This window comes from Oncorhynchus mykiss, chromosome 25 (assembly GCF_013265735.2).
Source record: "Oncorhynchus mykiss isolate Arlee chromosome 25, USDA_OmykA_1.1, whole genome shotgun sequence".
In the NCBI taxonomy this organism is placed as follows: Eukaryota; Metazoa; Chordata; class Actinopteri; order Salmoniformes; family Salmonidae; genus Oncorhynchus; species Oncorhynchus mykiss.
In genome coordinates this window covers 46785073-46803058 of record NC_048589.1, presented here as the reverse complement: position 1 = coordinate 46803058, position 17986 = coordinate 46785073, and the positions used below count along the sequence as shown (strand labels likewise).

The following is a 17986-nucleotide window of genomic DNA, read 5'->3' as shown; positions in this document are numbered from 1 at the left end:
CCTGCCGGTACAGCGTATAACCAGACACCGCTGTTCTATCCTGCCGGTACATCGTATAACCAGACGCCGCTGTTCTATCCTGCCGGTACAGCGTATAACCAGACACCGCTGTTCTATCCTGCCGGTACATCGTATAACCAGACACCGCTGTTCTATCCTGCCGGTACATCGTATAACCAGACACCGCTGTTCTATCCTGCCGGTACATCGTATAACCAGACACCGCTGTTCTATCCTGCCGGTACATCGTATAACCAGACACCGCTGTTCTATCCTGCCGGTACATCGTATAACCAGACACCGCTGTTCTATCCTGCCGGTACATCGTATAACCAGACACCGCTGTTCTATCCTGCCGGTACATCGTATAACCAGACACCGCTGTTCTATCCTGCCGGTACATCGTATAACCAGACACCGCTGTTCTATCCTGCCGGTACATCGTATAACCAGACACCGCTGTTCTATCCTGCCGGTACAGCGTATAACCAGACACCGCTGTTCTATCCTGCCGGTACATCGTATAACCAGACGCCGCTGTTCTATCCTGCCGGTACAGCGTATAACCAGACACCGCTGTTCTATCCTGCCGGTACAGCGTATAACCAGACACCGCTGTTCTATCCTGCCGGTACAGCGTATAACCAGACACCGCTGTTCTATCCTGCCGGTACATCGTATAACCAGACACCGCTGTTCTATCCTGCCGGTACATCGTATAACCAGACACCGCTGTTCTATCCTGCCGATACATCGTATAACCAGACACCGCTGTTCTATCCTGCCGGTACATCGTATAACCAGACACCGCTGTTCTATCCTGCCGGTACATCGTATAACCAGACACCGCTGTTCTATCCTGCCGGTACAGCGTATAACCAGACACCGCTGTTCTATCCTGCCGGTACATCGTATAACCAGACGCCGCTGTTCTATCCTGCCGGTACATCGTATAACCAGACACCGCTGTTCTATCCTGCCGGTACATCGTATAACCAGACACCGCTGTTCTATCCTGCCGGTACAGCGTATAACCAGACACCGCTGTTCTATCCTGCCGGTACATCGTATAACCAGACACCGCTGTTCTATCCTGCCGGTACAGCGTATAACCAGACACCGCTGTTCTATCCTGCCGGTACATCGTATAACCAGACACCGCTGTTCTATCCTGCCGGTACATCGTATAACCAGCCACCGCTGTTCTATCCTGCCGGTACATCGTATAACCAGACACCGCTGTTCTATCCTGCCGGTACAGCGTATAACCAGACACCGCTGTTCTATCCTGCCGGTACATCGTATAACCAGACACCGCTGTTCTATCCTGCCGGTACAGCGTATAACCAGACACCGCTGTTCTATCCTGCCGGTACAGCGTATAACCAGACACCGCTGTTCTATCCTGCCGGTACATCGTATAACCAGACACCGCTGTTCTATCCTGCCGGTACAGCGTATAACCAGACACCGCTGTTCTATCCTGCCGGTACAGCGTATAACCAGACACCGCTGTTCTATCCTGCCGGTACAGCGTATAACCAGACACCGCTGTTCTATCCTGCCGGTACAGCGTATAACCAGACACCGCTGTTCTATCCTGCCGGTACAGCGTATAACCAGACACCGCTGTACTATCCTGCCGGTACAGCGTATAACCAGACACCGCTGTTCTATCCTGCCGGTACAGCGTATAACCAGACACCGCTGTTCTATCCTGCCGGTACATCGTATAACCAGACACCGCTGTTCTATCCTGCCGGTACATCGTATAACCAGACACCGCTGTTCTATCCTGCCGGTACATCGTATAACCAGACGCCGCTGTTCTATCCTGCCGGTACAGCGTATAACCAGACACCGCTGTTCTATCCTGCCGGTACATCGTATAACCAGACACCGCTGTTCTATCCTGCCGGTACATCGTATAACCAGACGCCGCTGTTCTATCCTGCCGGTACAGCGTATAACCAGACGCCGCTGTTCTATCCTGCCGGTACAGCGTATAACCAGACACCGCTGTTCTATCCTGCCGGTACATCGTATAACCAGACACCGCTGTTCTATCCTGCCGGTACATCGTATAACCAGACACCGCTGTTCTATCCTGCCGGTACAGCGTATAACCAGACACCGCTGTTCTATCCTGCCGGTACAGCGTATAACCAGACGCCGCTGTTCTATCCTGCCGGTACAGCGTATAACCAGACGCCGCTGTTCTATCCTGCCGGTACAGCGTATAACCAGACACCGCTGTTCTATCCTGCCGGTACAGCGTATAACCAGACGCCGCTGTTCTATCCTGCCGGTACATCGTATAACCAGACACCGCTGTTCTATCCTGCCGGTACAGCGTATAACCAGACACCGCTGTTCTATCCTGCCGGTACAGCGTATAACCAGACACCGCTGTTCTATCCTGCCGGTACATCGTATAACCAGACACCGCTGTTCTATCCTGCCGGTACAGCGTATAACCAGACACCGCTGTTCTATCCTGCCGGTACATCGTATAACCAGACACCGCTGTTCTATCCTGCCGGTACAGCGTATAACCAGACACCGCTGTTCTATCCTGCCGGTACATCGTATAACCAGACACCGCTGTTCTATCCTGCCGGTACATCGTATAACCAGACACCGCTGTTCTATCCTGCCGGTACAGCGTATAACCAGACACCGCTGTTCTATCCTGCCGGTACATCGTATAACCAGCCAGCTGTATGTTGATGTTGTCGTCGTTCAGCCGCGATTCCGTGAAGCATAAGATGTTACAGTTATTAATGTCCCCTTGGTAGTTTAATCTTACGCGGAACTCGTCGTTTTCATTCTCCGAAGATTGCACGTTTACTAGCATAATGGAGGGAAGTGGGGGTTTATTAGATAGCCTACGAATTCTCACAAGGCAGCCTGACCTTCGTGCCCTCTTTCTCCGACTCCTCTTCACACAGATCATGGGGATCGGGGATCGTAGGGCTCGTCAGAGTCAAGAATGGAAAAAATAATTATTCTAGTCCGTGGTGAGTAATCGCAGTCCTGATGTCCACAAGTCATTTTCGGCTAAAAGAAACAGTTACAAACAACGCAAATAAACTAATTAAAAACACAATCGGCTCGTAAAATGTCTGTCTTCTTCTCCGGCGCCGTCTGTCTGTCTGTATGTCTGTCTATCTGTGTGTGTGTGTGTGTGTGTGGCCTCAGCACCATGCTGACTGTTTGTATAAGTCAGAGGAATTGGAATGTTCAAGAGTGCAGAACTACAAGAGCCCAGAAAAGCACACATATACACGTGCGAACTCGCCACACACTCACAACCCTGAAACGTACACTGTTAGCTTAAATATCTATTTAAACAACAGCTTTGGTAGGTACAGACAGACAGACAGACAGACAGGCAGGCAGGCAGGCAGGCAGACAGACAGACAGACAAAGACAGACAGACAGACAGACAGCTCTGGGTACAGAGAGGTGTATTGTAGACACTCCAGTGAGAGAGAGGCTGTGTTGTCTTAACACTCGTGTTTTTCTTTCCTCCCTGACCCACTCCTGCCTCAGCACATTCTGCAGCCCTGGCAGGGTTAGGGTAGCTCTACTGTACACACACTGACTACAGCTCTGGGTACAGAGAGGTGTATTGTAGACACACTCCAGTGAGAGAGAGGATGTGTTGTCTGCAGCCCTGGCAGGGTTAGGGTAGCTCTAGTATACTGCCCTACAAAAAGGATAAACGCAATGTTGTTTTTTGTAATGCAAAATCTGACTTCAAAGTCTTTTTCTGTCTAGACAGACGTGTATTTCTGATCAACTGGCTTGTTCTTGTGTCAAGAAACTAAATACCACATTAATCAGATAATATAACTGCCCATTTTAACAGTTGAAAGATTTTTTTACCAAATTCGTAGATTCTGTGTTTTGCATTAATAGGGCAGTGTACAGCTCAAGTATACTGTCGCCTTGTAGCCCTCTAGCTTCTAGCCCTCTAGCCCTGAGGTCCTCTAGCCCTGTAGTCCTGTAGCTTCTATCCCTGTAGCCCTGTAGCTTCTAGCCCTGTAGCTTCTAGCCCTGTAGCCCTGTAGCTTCTAGCCCTGTAGCCCTGTAGCTTCTAGCCCTGTAGCCCTGTAGATTTTTTTACCAAATTCGTAGATTCTGTGTTTTGCATTAATAGGGCAGTGTACAGCTCAAGTATACTGTCGCCTTGTAGCCCTGTAGCCCTCTAGTCCTGCAGCCCTCTAGCCCTGTAGCCCTCTAGTCCTGCAGCCCACTAGCCCTCTAGCTCTGTAGCCCTCTAGTCCTGCAGCCATCTAGCCCTGTAGCCCTCTAGCCCTGTAGCCCTCTAGCCCTCTAGCACTGCAGCCCTCTAGTCCTGTAGCCCTCTAGCCCTCTAGTCCTGTAGCCCTCTAGCCCTGTAGCCCTCTATCCCTCTAGTCCTGTAGCCCTGTAGCTCTGTAGCCCTCTAGCCCTCTAGCCCTCTATACCTCTAGTCCTATAGCCCTCGAGTCCTGTAGCCCTCTAGCCCTGTAGCCCTCGAGCCCTCTAGTCCTCTAGTCCTCTAGTCCTGTAGCCCTGTAGCCCTCTAGCCCTGCAACCTGTAGCCCTGTAGCCCTCTAGCCCACTAGCCCTCTAGCCCTCTAGCCCTGTAACCTGTAGCCCTGTATCCCTCTAGCCCACTAGCCCTCTAGCCCTCTAGCCCTGTAGCCCTCTAGCCCTCTAGCCCTCTAGCCCTCTAGCCCTGTAACCTGTAGCCCTGTAACCTGTAGCCCTGTAGCCTTCTAGCCCTGTAGCTCACTAGCCCTCTAGCCCTCTAGCCCTGTAACCTGTAGCCCTGTAACCTGTAGCCCTGTAACCTGTAGCCCTGTAACCTGTAGCCCTCTAGCCCTCTAGCCCTGTAGCCCTGTAACCTGTAGCCCTGTAACCTGTAGCCCTGTAGCCCTCTGGCCCTGTAACCTGTAGCCATCTAGCCCTCTAGCCCTGTAGCCCTATAGCCCTCTAGCCCTGTAGCCCTCTAGCCCTGTAGGCCTGTAGCCTGTAACCTGTAGCCCTCTAGCCCTCTAGTCCTGCACCCCCCTAGCCCTCTAGTCCTCTAGCCCTGTAGCCCTCTAGCCCTGTAGCCCTCTAGTCCTGTAGCCCTCTAGCCCTCTAGCCATCTAGCCCTGTAGCCCTCTAGCCCTGTAGCCCTCTAGCCCTCTAGCCCTGTAACCTGTAGCCCTCTAGCCCTCTAGCCCTCTAGCCCTCTAGCACTCTAGCCCTCTAGCCCTGTAACCTCTAGCCCTGTAACCTCTAGCCCTCTAGCCCTGTAACCTCTAGCCCTCTAGCCCTGTAACCTCTAGCCCTCTAGCACTCTAGCCCTGTAACCTGTAGCCCTCTAGCCCTCTAGCCCTGTAACCTCTAGCCCTCTAGCCCTGTAACCTCTAGCCCTCTAGCCCTGTAACCTGTATCCCTCTAGCCCTGTAACCTCTAGCCCTCTAGCCCTGTAACCTCTAGCCCTGTAACCTCTAGCCCTGTAACCTCTAGCCCTGTAGCCCTGTAACCTCTAGCCCTGTAGCCCTGTAACCTCTAGCCCTGTAACCTGTAACCTCTAGCGCTGTAGCCCTGTAACCTCTAGCCCTGTAGCCCTGTAACCTCTAGCCCTGTAGCCCTGTAACCTCTAGCCCTGTAGCCCTGTAACCTCTAGCCCTGTAACCTGTAACCTCTAGCCCTGTAGCCCTGTAACCTCTAGCCCTGTAACCTGTAACCTCTAGCCCTGTAGCCCTGTAACCTCTAGCCCTGTAACCTGTAACCTCTAGCCCTGTAGCCCTGTAACCTCTAGCCCTGTAACCTGTAACCTCTAGCCCTGTAACCTCTAGCCCTGTAGCCCTGTAACCTGTAGCCCTGTAGCCCTGTAACCTCTAGACCTGTAGCCCTGTAACCTCTAGCCCTGTAACCTGTAACCTCTAGCCCTGTAACCTCTAGCCCTGTAGCCCTGTAACCTCTAGCCCTGTAACCTGTAACCTATAGCGCTGTAGCCCTGTAACCTCTAGCCCTGTAGCCCTGTAACCTCTAGCCCTGTAGCCCTGTAACCTCTAGCCCTGTAACCTGTAACCTCTAGCCCTGTAGCCCTGTAACCTCTAGCCCTGTAGCCATGTAACCTCTAGCCCTGTAGCCCTGTAACCTCTAGCCCTGTAGCCCTGTAACCTCTAGCCCTGTAACCTGTAACCTCTAGCCCTGTAGCCCTGTAACCTCTAGCCCTGTAGCCCTGTAACCTCTAGCCCTGTAACCTGTAACCTCTAGCCCTGTAGCCCTGTAACCTCTAGCCCTGTAACCTCTAACCTCTAGCCATGTAGCCCTGTAACCTCTAGCCCTGTAACCTGTAACCTCTAGCCCTGTAGCCCTGTAACCTCTAGCCCTGTAATCTGTAACCTCTAGCCCTGTAGCCCTGTAACCTCTAGCCCTGTAACCTGTAACCTCTAGCCTTGTAGCCCTGTAACCTCCAGCCCTGTAGCCCTCTAGCCCTGCAGCCCTGTAACCTCTAGCCCTGTAGCCCTGTAACCTCTAGCCGTGTAACCTGTATCCTCTAGCCCTGTAACCTCTAGCCCTGCGGCCCTGTAACCTCTAGTCCCAACCTGTACCCTCTATCCCTGTAACCTGTAACCTCTAGCCCTGTAACCTCTAGCCCTGTGGCCCTGTAACCTCTAGCCCTGTAGCCCTGTAACCTATAGCCCTGTAACCTGTAACCTCTATCCCTGTAACCTCTAGCCCTGTAGCCCTGTAACCTCTAGCCCTGTAACCTGTAACCTCTAGCCCTGTAACCTCTAGCCCTGTGGCCCTGTAACCTCTAGCCCTGTAGCCATGTAACCTCTAGCCCTGTAGCCCTGTAACCTCTAGCCCTGTAGCCCTGTAACCTCTAGCCTTGTAGCCCTGTAACCTCTAGCCCTGTAGCCCTGTAACCTCTAGCCCTGTAGCCCTGTAACCTGTAGCATTGTAGCCCTGTAACCTCTAGCCCTGTAGCCCTGTAATCTCAAGCCCTGTAGCCCTGTAACCTCTAGCCCTGTAGCCCTGTAACCTCTAGCCCTGTAACCTGTAACCTCTAGCGCTGTAGCCCTGTAACCTCTAGCCCTGTAGCCCTGTAACCTCTAGCCCTGTAGCCCTCTAGCCCTGTAGCCCTCTAGCCCTGTAGCCCTCTAGCCCTCTAGTCCTGTATCCCTCTAGTCCTGTAGCCCTCTAGCCCTGTAACCTCTAGCCCTGTAACCTCTAGCCCTGTAGCCCTGTAACCTGTAGCCTTGTAGCCCTGTAACCTCTAGCCCTGTAGCCCTGTAATCTCAAGCCCTGTAGCCCTGTAACCTCTAGCCCTGTAGCCCTGTAACCTCTAGCCCTGTAACCTGTAACCTCTAGCCCTGTAGCCCTGTAACCTCTAGCCCTGTAGCCCTGTAACCTCTAGCCCTGTAGCCCTGTAACCTCTAGCCCTGTAGGATGAAATTGGGCTGCGTCTTAAATGGCACCCTACTCCCTATAGTGTACTCCCTCCCTCTCTTCCATTCTCAGAGAGAGAGACAGTAGAGAGAGAGAGTAGCGAGAGAGAGAGAGAGAGAGAGTAGCGAGAGAGAGAGAGAGAGAGAGAGTAGAGAGAGAGAGAGAGAGAGAGACAGTAGAGAGAGAGATAGAGACAGTAGAGAGAGAGAGAGACAGTAGAGAGAGACAGTAGAGAGAGAGAGAGAGAGAGAGAGAGAGAGTAGAGAGAGAGAGACAGTAGAGAGAGAGAGAGAGAGAGAGAGACAGTAGAGAGAGAGAGAGCGAGACAGTAGAGAGAGAGAAAGCAGTATGACAGACAGACAGAGAGAAGCAGTATGACTGGGACAGACAGAGAGAAAGAGTATGACTGGGACAGACAGGGAGACGCAGTATGACTGGGACAGACAGAGAGAAGCAGTATGACTGGGACTGACAGAGAGAATCAGTATGACTGAGAGAAGCAGTATGACAGACAGACAGAGAGAAGCAGTACGACTGGGACAGACAGAGAGAATCAGTATGACTGAGACAGACAGGGAGACGCAGTATGACTGGGACAGACAGAAAGAAGCAGTATGACTAGGACAGACAGAGAGAAGCAGTATGACAGACAGACAGAGAGAAGCAGTATGACTGGGACAGACAGAAAGAAGCAGTATGACTAGGACAGACAGAGAGAAGCAGTATGACAGGGACAGGAAGAAAGAAGCAGTATGACTGAGAGAAGCAGTATGACAGACAGACAGAGAGAAGCAGTATGACTGGGAGAAGCAGTATGACTGGGACAGACAGAGAGAAGCAGTATGACTGAAAGAAGCAGTATGACAGACAGACAGAGAGAAGCAGTATGACTTGGACAGACAGAGAGAAGCAGTATGACTGAGAGAATCAGTATGACAGACAGACAGAGAGAAGCAGTATGACTGGGACAGACAGAGAGAAGCAGTATGACTGGGACAGACAGAGAGAAGCAGTATGACTGAGAGAAGCAGTATGACAGACAGACAGAGAGAAGCAGTATGACTGAGACATTTAGGAAAAGTAATAAACTGATAGAGAGAGAGAGACAGTGTAGAGAGAGAGAGAGAGAGCAGTATGACTGGGACAGACAGAGAGAAGGAGTATGACTGGGACAGACAGGGAGACGCAGTATGACTGGGACAGACAGAGAGAAGCAGTATGACTGGGACTGACAGAGAGAATCAGTATGACTGAGAGAAGCAGTATGACAGACAGACAGAGAGAAGCAGTACGACTGGGACAGACAGAGAGAATCAGTATGACTGAGACAGACAGGGAGACGCAGTATGACTGGGACAGACAGAAAGAAGCAGTATGACTAGGACAGACAGAGAGAAGCAGTATGACAGACAGACAGAGAGAAGCAGTATGACTGGGACAGACAGAAAGAAGCAGTATGACTAGGACAGACAGAGAGAAGCAGTATGACTGGGACAGACAGAGAGAAGCAGTATGACTGAGAGAAGCAGTATGACAGACAGACAGAGAGAAGCAGTACGACTGGGACAGACAGAGAGAATCAGTATGACTGAGACAGACAGGGAGACGCAGTATGACTGGGACAGACAGAAAGAAGCAGTATGACTAGGACAGACAGAGAGAAGCAGTATGACTGGGACAGGCAGAAAGAAGCAGTATGACTGAGAGAAGCAGTATGACAGACAGACAGAGAGAAGCAGTATGACTGGGAGAAGCAGTATGACTGGGACAGACAGAGAGAAGCAGTATGACTGAGAGAATCAGTATGACAGACAGACAGAGAGAAGCAGTATGACTGGGACAGACAGAGAGAAGCAGTATGACTGGGACAGACAGAGAGAAGCAGTATGACTGAGAGAAGCAGTGTGACAGACAGACAGAGAGAAGCAGTATGACTGAGACAGACAAAGAGAAGCAGTATGACTGAGAAGCAGTATGACAGACAGACAGAGAGAAGCAGTATGACTGGGACAGACAGAGAGAAACAGTATGACTGAGAGAAGCAGTATGACTGACAGACAGAGAGAAGCAGTATGACTGAGACAGACAGAGAGAAGCAGTATGACTGGGACAGACAGAGAGAAACAGTATGACTGAGACAGACAGGGAGAAGCAGTATGACTGAGAGAAGCAGTATGACTGAGAGAAGCAGTATGACTGAGAGAAGCAGTATGACTGGGGGAAGCAGTATGACTGGGACAGACAGAGAGAAGCAGTATGACTGAGAGAAGCAGTATGACTGAGAGAAGCAGTATGACAGACAGACAGAGAGAAGCAGTATGACAGACAGACAGAGAGAAGCAGTATGACTGGGAGAAGCAGTATGACTGGGACAGACAGAGAGAAGCAGTATGACTGAGAGAAGCAGTATGACAGACAGACAGAGAGAAGCAGTATGACTGGGACAGACAGAGAGAAGCAGTATGACTGGGACAGATAGATAGAAGCAGTATGACTGGGAGAAGCAGTATGACTGAGACAGACAGAGAGAAGCAGTATGACTGAGAGAAGCAGATTGAAAGCAGTATGACTGGGAAAAGCAGTATGACTGAGATAAGCAGATAGACTGAGACAGACAGAGAGAAGCAGTATGACTGACAGAGAGAAGCAGTATGACTGGGACAGACAGAGAGAAGCAGTATGACTGGGGGAAGCAGTATGACAGACAGACAGAGAGAAGCAGTATGACTGAGACAGACAGAGAGAAGCAGTATGACTGGGACAGACAGAGAGAAGCAGTATGACTGGGACAGACAGAGAGGAGAAGTATGACTGGGAGAAGCAGTATGACTGAGAGAAGCAGTATGACTAAGAGAAGCAGTATGACTAAGAGAAGCAGTATGACTGGGACAGACAGAGAGAAGCAGTATGACTGAGAGAAGCAGTATGACTAAGAGAAGCAGTATGACTGGGACAGATAGAGAGAAGCAGTATGACTAAGAGAAGCAGTATGACTGGGGCAGATAGAGAGAAGCAGTATGACTAAGAGAAGCTGTATGACTGGGACAGACAGAGACAAGCAGTATGACTAAGAGAAGCAGTATGACTAAGAGAAGCAGTATGACTGGGACAGATAGAGAGAAGCAGTATGACTAAGAGAAGCAGTATGACTGGGGCAGATAGAGAGAAGCAGTATGACTAAGAGAAGCTGTATGACTGGGACAGACAGAGACAAGCAGTATGACTAAGAGAAGCAGTATGACTAAGAGAAGCAGTATGACTGGGGCAGATAGAGAGAAGCAGTATGACTAAGAGAAGCAGTATGACTGGGACAGACAGAGAGAAGCAGTATGACTGAGACAAACAAACAGGCTGCTGGTCCAGTCTCCTCTCTCCCCTGATGTCGACCCACAATAGACCGACTGGTCAGTGATGAGATTAACTACTGTCGACCCACAATAGACCGACTGGTCAGTGATGAGATTAACTACTGTCGACCCACAATAGACCGACTGGTCAGTGATGAGATTAACTACTGTCGACCCACAATAGACCGACTGGTCAGTGATCAGATTAACTACTGTCGACCCACAATAGACCGACTGGTCAGTGATCAGATTAACTATGATTGATACATAACCAGCTCAGCTCGGATCATTAGTGTGAGTTTGTGTTGCCTTCTCCAGTACTGAAACCTCATGGTTGGCCCTTACTCTCTCCTCTAAAGGTCCTCTCCTCGCTCGTAGTTGTTCATATATTTTCCATGACATTTAGCTACATTTTACCACTAAATAATTTAGTTTCCTATAATGAATTATGGTAACTATTAATTCTGCAAGAGTGTTTTATATTCTAATAGCTGAAGGTCTGTTAGATCTTTGAATGTTATAAGCATTGTTCACATTCTTGTCACTCCTCTTGGAAAGATAATCAAGTCAAGTCGGTAATAATAAACAGGCTGGATGAGCCAACAGGTCAGTAATAATAAACAGGCTGGATGAGCCAACAGGTCAGTAATAATAAACAGGATGGATGAGCCAACAGGTCAGTAATAATAAACAGGTCAGTAATAATAAACAGGCTGGATGAGCCAACAGGTCAGTAATAATAAACAGGCTGGATGAGCCAACAGGTCAGTAATAATAAACAGGCTGGATGAGCCAACAGGTCAGTAATAATAAACAGGCTGGATGAGCCAACAGGTCAGTAATAATAAACAGGCTGGATGAGCCAACAGGTCAGTAATAATAAACAGGCTGGACGAGCCAACAGGTCAGTAATAATAAACAGGCTGGATGAGCCAACAGGTCAGTAATAATAAACAGGTCAGTAATAATAAACAGGCTGGATGAGCCAACAGGTCAGTAATAATAAACAGGCTGGATGAGCCAACAGGTCAGTAATAATAAACAGGCTGGATGAGCCAACAGGTCAGTAATAATAAACAGGCTGGACGAGCCAACAGGTCAGTAATAATAAACAGGCTGGATGAGCCAACAGGTCAGTAATAATAAACAGGTCAGTAATAATAAACAGGCTGGATGAGCCAACAGGTCAGTAATAATAAACAGGCTGGATGAGCCAACAGGTCAGTAATAATAAACAGGTCAGTAATAATAAACAGGCTGGATGAGCCAACAGGTCAGTAATAATAAACAGGCTGGATGAGCCAACAGGTCAGTAATAATAAACAGGCTGGATGAGCCAACAGGTCAGTAATAATAAACAGGCTGGATGAGCCAACAGGTCAGTAATAATAAACAGGCTGGATGAGCCAACAGGTCAGTAATAATAAACAGGCTGGATGAGCCAACAGGTCAGTAATAATAAACAGGTCAGTAATAATAAACAGGCTGGATGAGCCAACAGGTCAGTAATAATAAACAGGCTGGATGAGCCAACAGGTCAGTAATAATAAACAGGTCAGTAATAATAAACAGGCTGGATGAGCCAACAGGTCAGTAATAATAAACAGGCTGGATGAGCCAACAGGTCAGTAATAATAAACAGGCTGGATGAGCCAACAGGTCAGTAATAATAAACAGGCTGGATGAGCCAACAGGTCAGTAATAATAAACAGGCTGGATGAGCCAACAGGTCAGTAATAATAAACAGGCTGGACGAGCCAACAGGTCAGTAATAATAAACAGGCTGGATGAACCAAAAGCTAAGTAATAATAAACAGGTCAGTAATAATAAACAGTCTGGATGAGCCAACAGGTCAGTAAAAATAAACAGTCTGGATGAGCCAACAGGTCAGTAATAATAAACAGGCTGGATGAGCCAACAGGTCAGTAATAATAAACAGGCTGGATGAACCAACAGGTCAGTAATAATCAAGGTCAGTAATAATAATAAACAGGCTGGATGAGCCAACAGGTCAGTAATAATAAACAGGCTGGATGAGCCAACAGGTCAGTAATAATAAACAGGCTGGATGAGCCAACAGGTCACTAATAATAAACAGGCTGGATGAGCCAACAGGTCACTAATAATAAACAGGCTGGATGAGCCAAAAGGTCAGTAATAATAAACAGGCTGGATGAGCCAACAGGTCAGTAATAATAAACAGGCTGGATGAGCCAACAGGTCAGTAATAATAAACAGGCTGGATGAGCTAACACGTCAGTAATAATAAACAGGCTGGATGAGCCAACAGGTAAGTAATAATAAACAGGCTGGATGAGCCAACAGGTCAGTAATAATAATAAACAGGCTGGGTGAGCCAACAGGTCAGTAATAATAAACAGGCTGGATGAGCCAACAGGTCAGTAATAATAAACAGGCTGGATGAGCCAACAGGTCAGTAATAATAAACAGGCTGGATGAGCCAACAGGTCATTAATAATAAACAGGCTGGACGAGCCAACAGGTCAGTAATAATAAACAGGCTGGATGAGCCAACAGGTCAGTAATAATAATAAACAGGCTGGGTGAGCCAACAGGTCAGTAATAATAAACAGGCTGGATGAGCCAACAGGTCAGTAATAATAAACAGGCTGGATGAGCCAACAGGTCAGTAATAATAAACAGGCTGGATGAGCCAACAGGTCATTAATAATAAACAGGCTGGACGAGCCAACAGGTCAGTAATAATAAACAGGCTGGATGAGCCAACAGGTCAGTAATAATAAACAGGCTGGACGAGCCAACAGGTCAGTAATAATAAACAGGCTGGATGAGCCAACAGGTCAGTAATAATAAACAGGCTGGACGAGCCAACAGGTCAGTAATAATAAACAGGCTGGTCGAGCCAACAGGTCAGTAATAATAATTAGGTCAGTAATAATAAACAGGCTGGATGAGCCAACAGGTCAGTCATAATAAACAGGCTGGATGAGCCAACAGGTCAGTAATAATAAACAGGCTGGATGAGCCAACAGGTCAGTAATAATAAACAGGCTGGATGAGCCAACAGGTCAGTAATAATAAACAGGCTGGATGAGCCAACAGGTCAGTAATAATAAACAGGCTGGATGAGCCAACAGGTCAGTAATAATAAACAGGCTGGATGAGCCAACACGTCAGTAATAATAAACAGGTTGGATGAGCCAACAGGTCAGTAATAATAAACAGTCTGGATGAGCCAACAGGTCAGTAATAATCAAGGTCAGTAATAATAAACAGGCTGGATGAGCCAACAGGTCAGTAATAATAAACAGGCTGGATGAGCCAACAGGTCAGTAATAATAAACAGGTCAGTAATAATAAACAGGTCAGTAATAATAAACAGGCTGGATGAATCAACAGGTCAGTAATAATAAACAGGCTGGATGACCCAACAGGTCAGTAATAATAAACAGGCTGGATGAGCCAACAGGTCAGTAATAATAAACAGGCTGGATGAGCCAACAGGTCAGTAATAATAAACAGGCTGGACAAGCCAACAGGTCAGTAATTTTTAACAGGCTGGACGAGCCAACAGGTCAGTAATAATAAATAGGTCAGTAATAAAAAACAGGCTGGATGAATCAACAGGTCAGTAATAATAAACAGGCTGGATGAGCCAACAGGTCAGTAATAGTAAACAGGCTGGATGAGCCAACAGGTCAGTAATAATAAACAGGCTGGACGAGCCAACAGGTCAGTAATAATAAACAGGTCAGTAATAATAAACAGGCTGGATGAGCCAACAGGTCAGTAATAATAAACAGGCTGGATGAGCCAACAGGTCAGTAATAATAAACAGGCTGGACGAGCCAACAGGTCAGTAATAATAAACAGGCTGGATGAGCCAACAGGTCAGTAATAATAAACAGGCTGGATGAGCCAACAGGTCAGTAATAATAAACAGGCTGGATGAGCCAACAGGTCAGTAATAATAAACAGGCTGGACGAGCCAACAGGTCAGTAATATTTAACAGGCTGGACGAGCCAACAGGTCAGTAATAATAAACAGGTCAGTAATAATAAACAGGTCAGTAATAATAAATAGGTCAGTAATAATAAACAGGCTGGATGAATCAACAGGTCAGTAATAATAAACAGGCTGGATGGGCCAACAGGTCAGTAATAGTAAACAGGCTGGATGAGCCAACAGGTCAGTAATAATAAACAGGCTGGACGAGCCAACAGGTCAGTAATAATAAACAGGTCAGTAATAATAAACAGGCTGGATGAGCCAACAGGTCAGTAATAATAAACAGGCTGGATGAGCCAACAGGTCAGTAATAATAAACAGGCTGGACGAGCCAACAGGTCAGTAATAATAAACAGGCTGGATGAGCCAACAGGTCAGTATTAATAAACAGGCTGGACAAGCCAACAGGTCAGTAATAATAAACAGGCTGGATGAGCCAACAGGTTATTAATAATAAACAGGCTGTATGGGTCATTAATAAAAACAGGTCAGTAATAAAATGAGATACCACCTGGAGCTTCTCCCCTGACACATAGACATCTGGTTCAGTAGCATCTGTTGCCCCCTTTGTAAAGAGCATGCAAACAGTTTTTTTCACATTGAGATGCAAACACGAGTCACTGAGCCACTTTGTAACCTGGACCATTACAGTAGTGAGTTCTTGTGCAGCTTGTTGTTTACTCTTTGCATGCACATATATCACTGTATCATCTGCATACATTTTAACTTCAGACCCAGTACAGACAGAAGGCAGATCATTAATGTACAGGCTGAACAGGAGGGGCCCCAGTATTGACCCTTGGGGCATGCCCACATCATAGCTAAGAGTGGGCGACAGCTCATTGCTCACTCTGACACACAGAGTTCTGCCTTCAAGGTATGCTTTCATCCATCTCAAGGCATCGGGGGAAAAGTTGAACTTGGAAAATTTTGTGATGAGAATCTCATGGTTAACAGTACCAAAAGCCTTCCTTAGGTCCAGAAACACAGCCCCAACAACAACTGTGTCCATCTTGGACTTCACATTGTCCAGAAGAAAGCAGTTGGCCGTTTCTGTGGAGTGTTTCGCTCTGAAGCCAAGCTGCATGGAATGTAATGTGGAGGGGCTGTTGTTGAGGTGGGCAATCAGTTATTCTGCTACACACTTTTCAGCAACCTTTGACACCACAGGTCAGCAGGGTCGCCTGATTTAAAGATGGCCGTTATTATGGCCGACTTCCATACCCTTGGAAACACCCCCAGACCAATAGATGTGTTGGTGTCCTTAGTAATGAGGCCAATGAGTGACTATTTGTAGTTTATAAGAAAGGTAGAGTCCAGCCCAAACACATCTTTGGCTTTAGAGTTCTTTAGTGAGCTAATCACCTTGTTCACCTTTGACTCAGAAACCTCCCTTATGATGAAGACAGGTTGAGCGTCATTCACTAGCACTGAGCCCAAGAATCCAGTGGAGGGGTTCTGTGTCAGTACCCTGACAGAGTCAACAAAGTAGGAATTGAAGGCTATTGCTATTTCGACTGCATCCTGTGTTAGATTGTTATTCACCATGATTTCTAGTCTTTTTGCAGTGTTACTATGGTCTTTCCCTGTTAACTTTTTTAGATTCTCCCAGATCAGTTTAGAATTTCCCTTTGCTTCACCAATTATGTTAATAAAAAAGTTTGCCTTGGCCTGTCTGATTTCTTTCATCACCTTATTTCTCAACATGGTAAACCTACGTCTGTCATGCTCTAATTTGGATCTTAGGGCTATTTTTAGAGCATAATCTCGTTCTTTCATCAATTTCCAGATTTCTCCATTTAGCCAAGGAAGAGGGCTCTTCTGGCCATTTGATTTGATTTTCTTTAGGAAGCCATTTATTGTAGTCTGGATTGTGGATAAAAAAACCTGACTATCAGCTTCCACATCTGTATAGGACAAGAGATCATTCCAGTTCATTCCCTTAATTGTGTTTTCAAAATGTGTTTAATTCACTCTTAGGTATTCTTAGTTGATCCGGCTATCTAACAGAAGAGAGGTTAAACCTGCTCTTAGACAGCTTTCTGGCTATAAGTGTCAGATTATGATCAGACAGCCCAGTAACCATATTGAATGATTTAGTCTCTCTGGTTTATTACTGAACACCAAATCAGTCTGTGTTTTAGAGCAACAAGTCACCCTGGTTGGCCCTTTAACTAGCTGTGTAAGGTCAAAGGTATTAGTGATCCGTTTGAGGGTTTTCCTACAACACTTGTCTTCATAATTAATGTTACAATCTCCCATTAAGATGACCTCTTTCCCAAAATCACATTCCCTAAGCATCTTTCTTTGATTTCATTATTAATTAGTCGTTGGCTCTCACTAAAAAGATAGGCCCACAAACGTTAGGCTTGTAAAATTAACAATGGTATTACATTTAGTCCAATGAATGAATAAAAAGGCCTAGGAGTAGGAGACTATTCGGTTATGCAGCCCTCCCCGTACCTCTCTGATTCAGGTTAAATGAGGAAGACACATTTCAGTTGAAGGCATTCAGTTCTACAACTGACCAGGTATCCCACATTTCCTTTCCCTAATTGTTCCATTTGGACGTGTAGCCCAAATATCCACTACAGCTCTCAGACTGACTGGGGAGAGGGGTCTCATGTAGAGGATGATGTGCCATGGCCTACAGCAACCTAATATCTGTGAAGATGGGAGATGAACGCGGCTGAAGACCGTAGCTCAGTAGCATGGTACAGTGAGGTTGGTGAAGCAGCGTTGTAGAGCAGTCGGGTGAAGGAAGGGTAGTTTTGCCCTGTGTGAAACGCCACATTCACCAGAGAACAGAGGTTGCAATCATTTTACTTTATAGATCCTAAAATACTCATTTTAGAGTGTAGATGTACACAACCGTAATTAACTGAATATTTACTCAGGCTATTTATAACAAAAACATTGTTTCCCAACCTTGACAAAATATGACTTGTATTTGGCCTATTGATCATGATGAACCAAATCCAAACTGCAATAGATCACTTTTGTTATCAGGGGTAGGCCGTCATTGTAAATAGGAATTTGTTCTTAACTGACTTGCCTAGTTAAATACAAGTTGAATATATAAATATATAAATGAAAATCACGGTCTGTAGCAGCCTGTTCAGTTCTGTAACAGTCAACTATAACTATCAGATAGAAGCGTGGGTGGGTCTCCAGGGTTCCAACACAGTATTAAAGTACATT

The 17986-nt window shown here is 47.1% G+C and overlaps 1 protein-coding gene across 4 annotated transcripts in view; it reads right to left on the bottom strand.

Annotated features, from left to right (window-relative positions):
• Nucleotides 1–17986, bottom strand: part of fgfr3 (fibroblast growth factor receptor 3) — a 223665-nt gene that overhangs the window by 204131 nt on the left and 1548 nt on the right. The window lies entirely within an intron of this gene.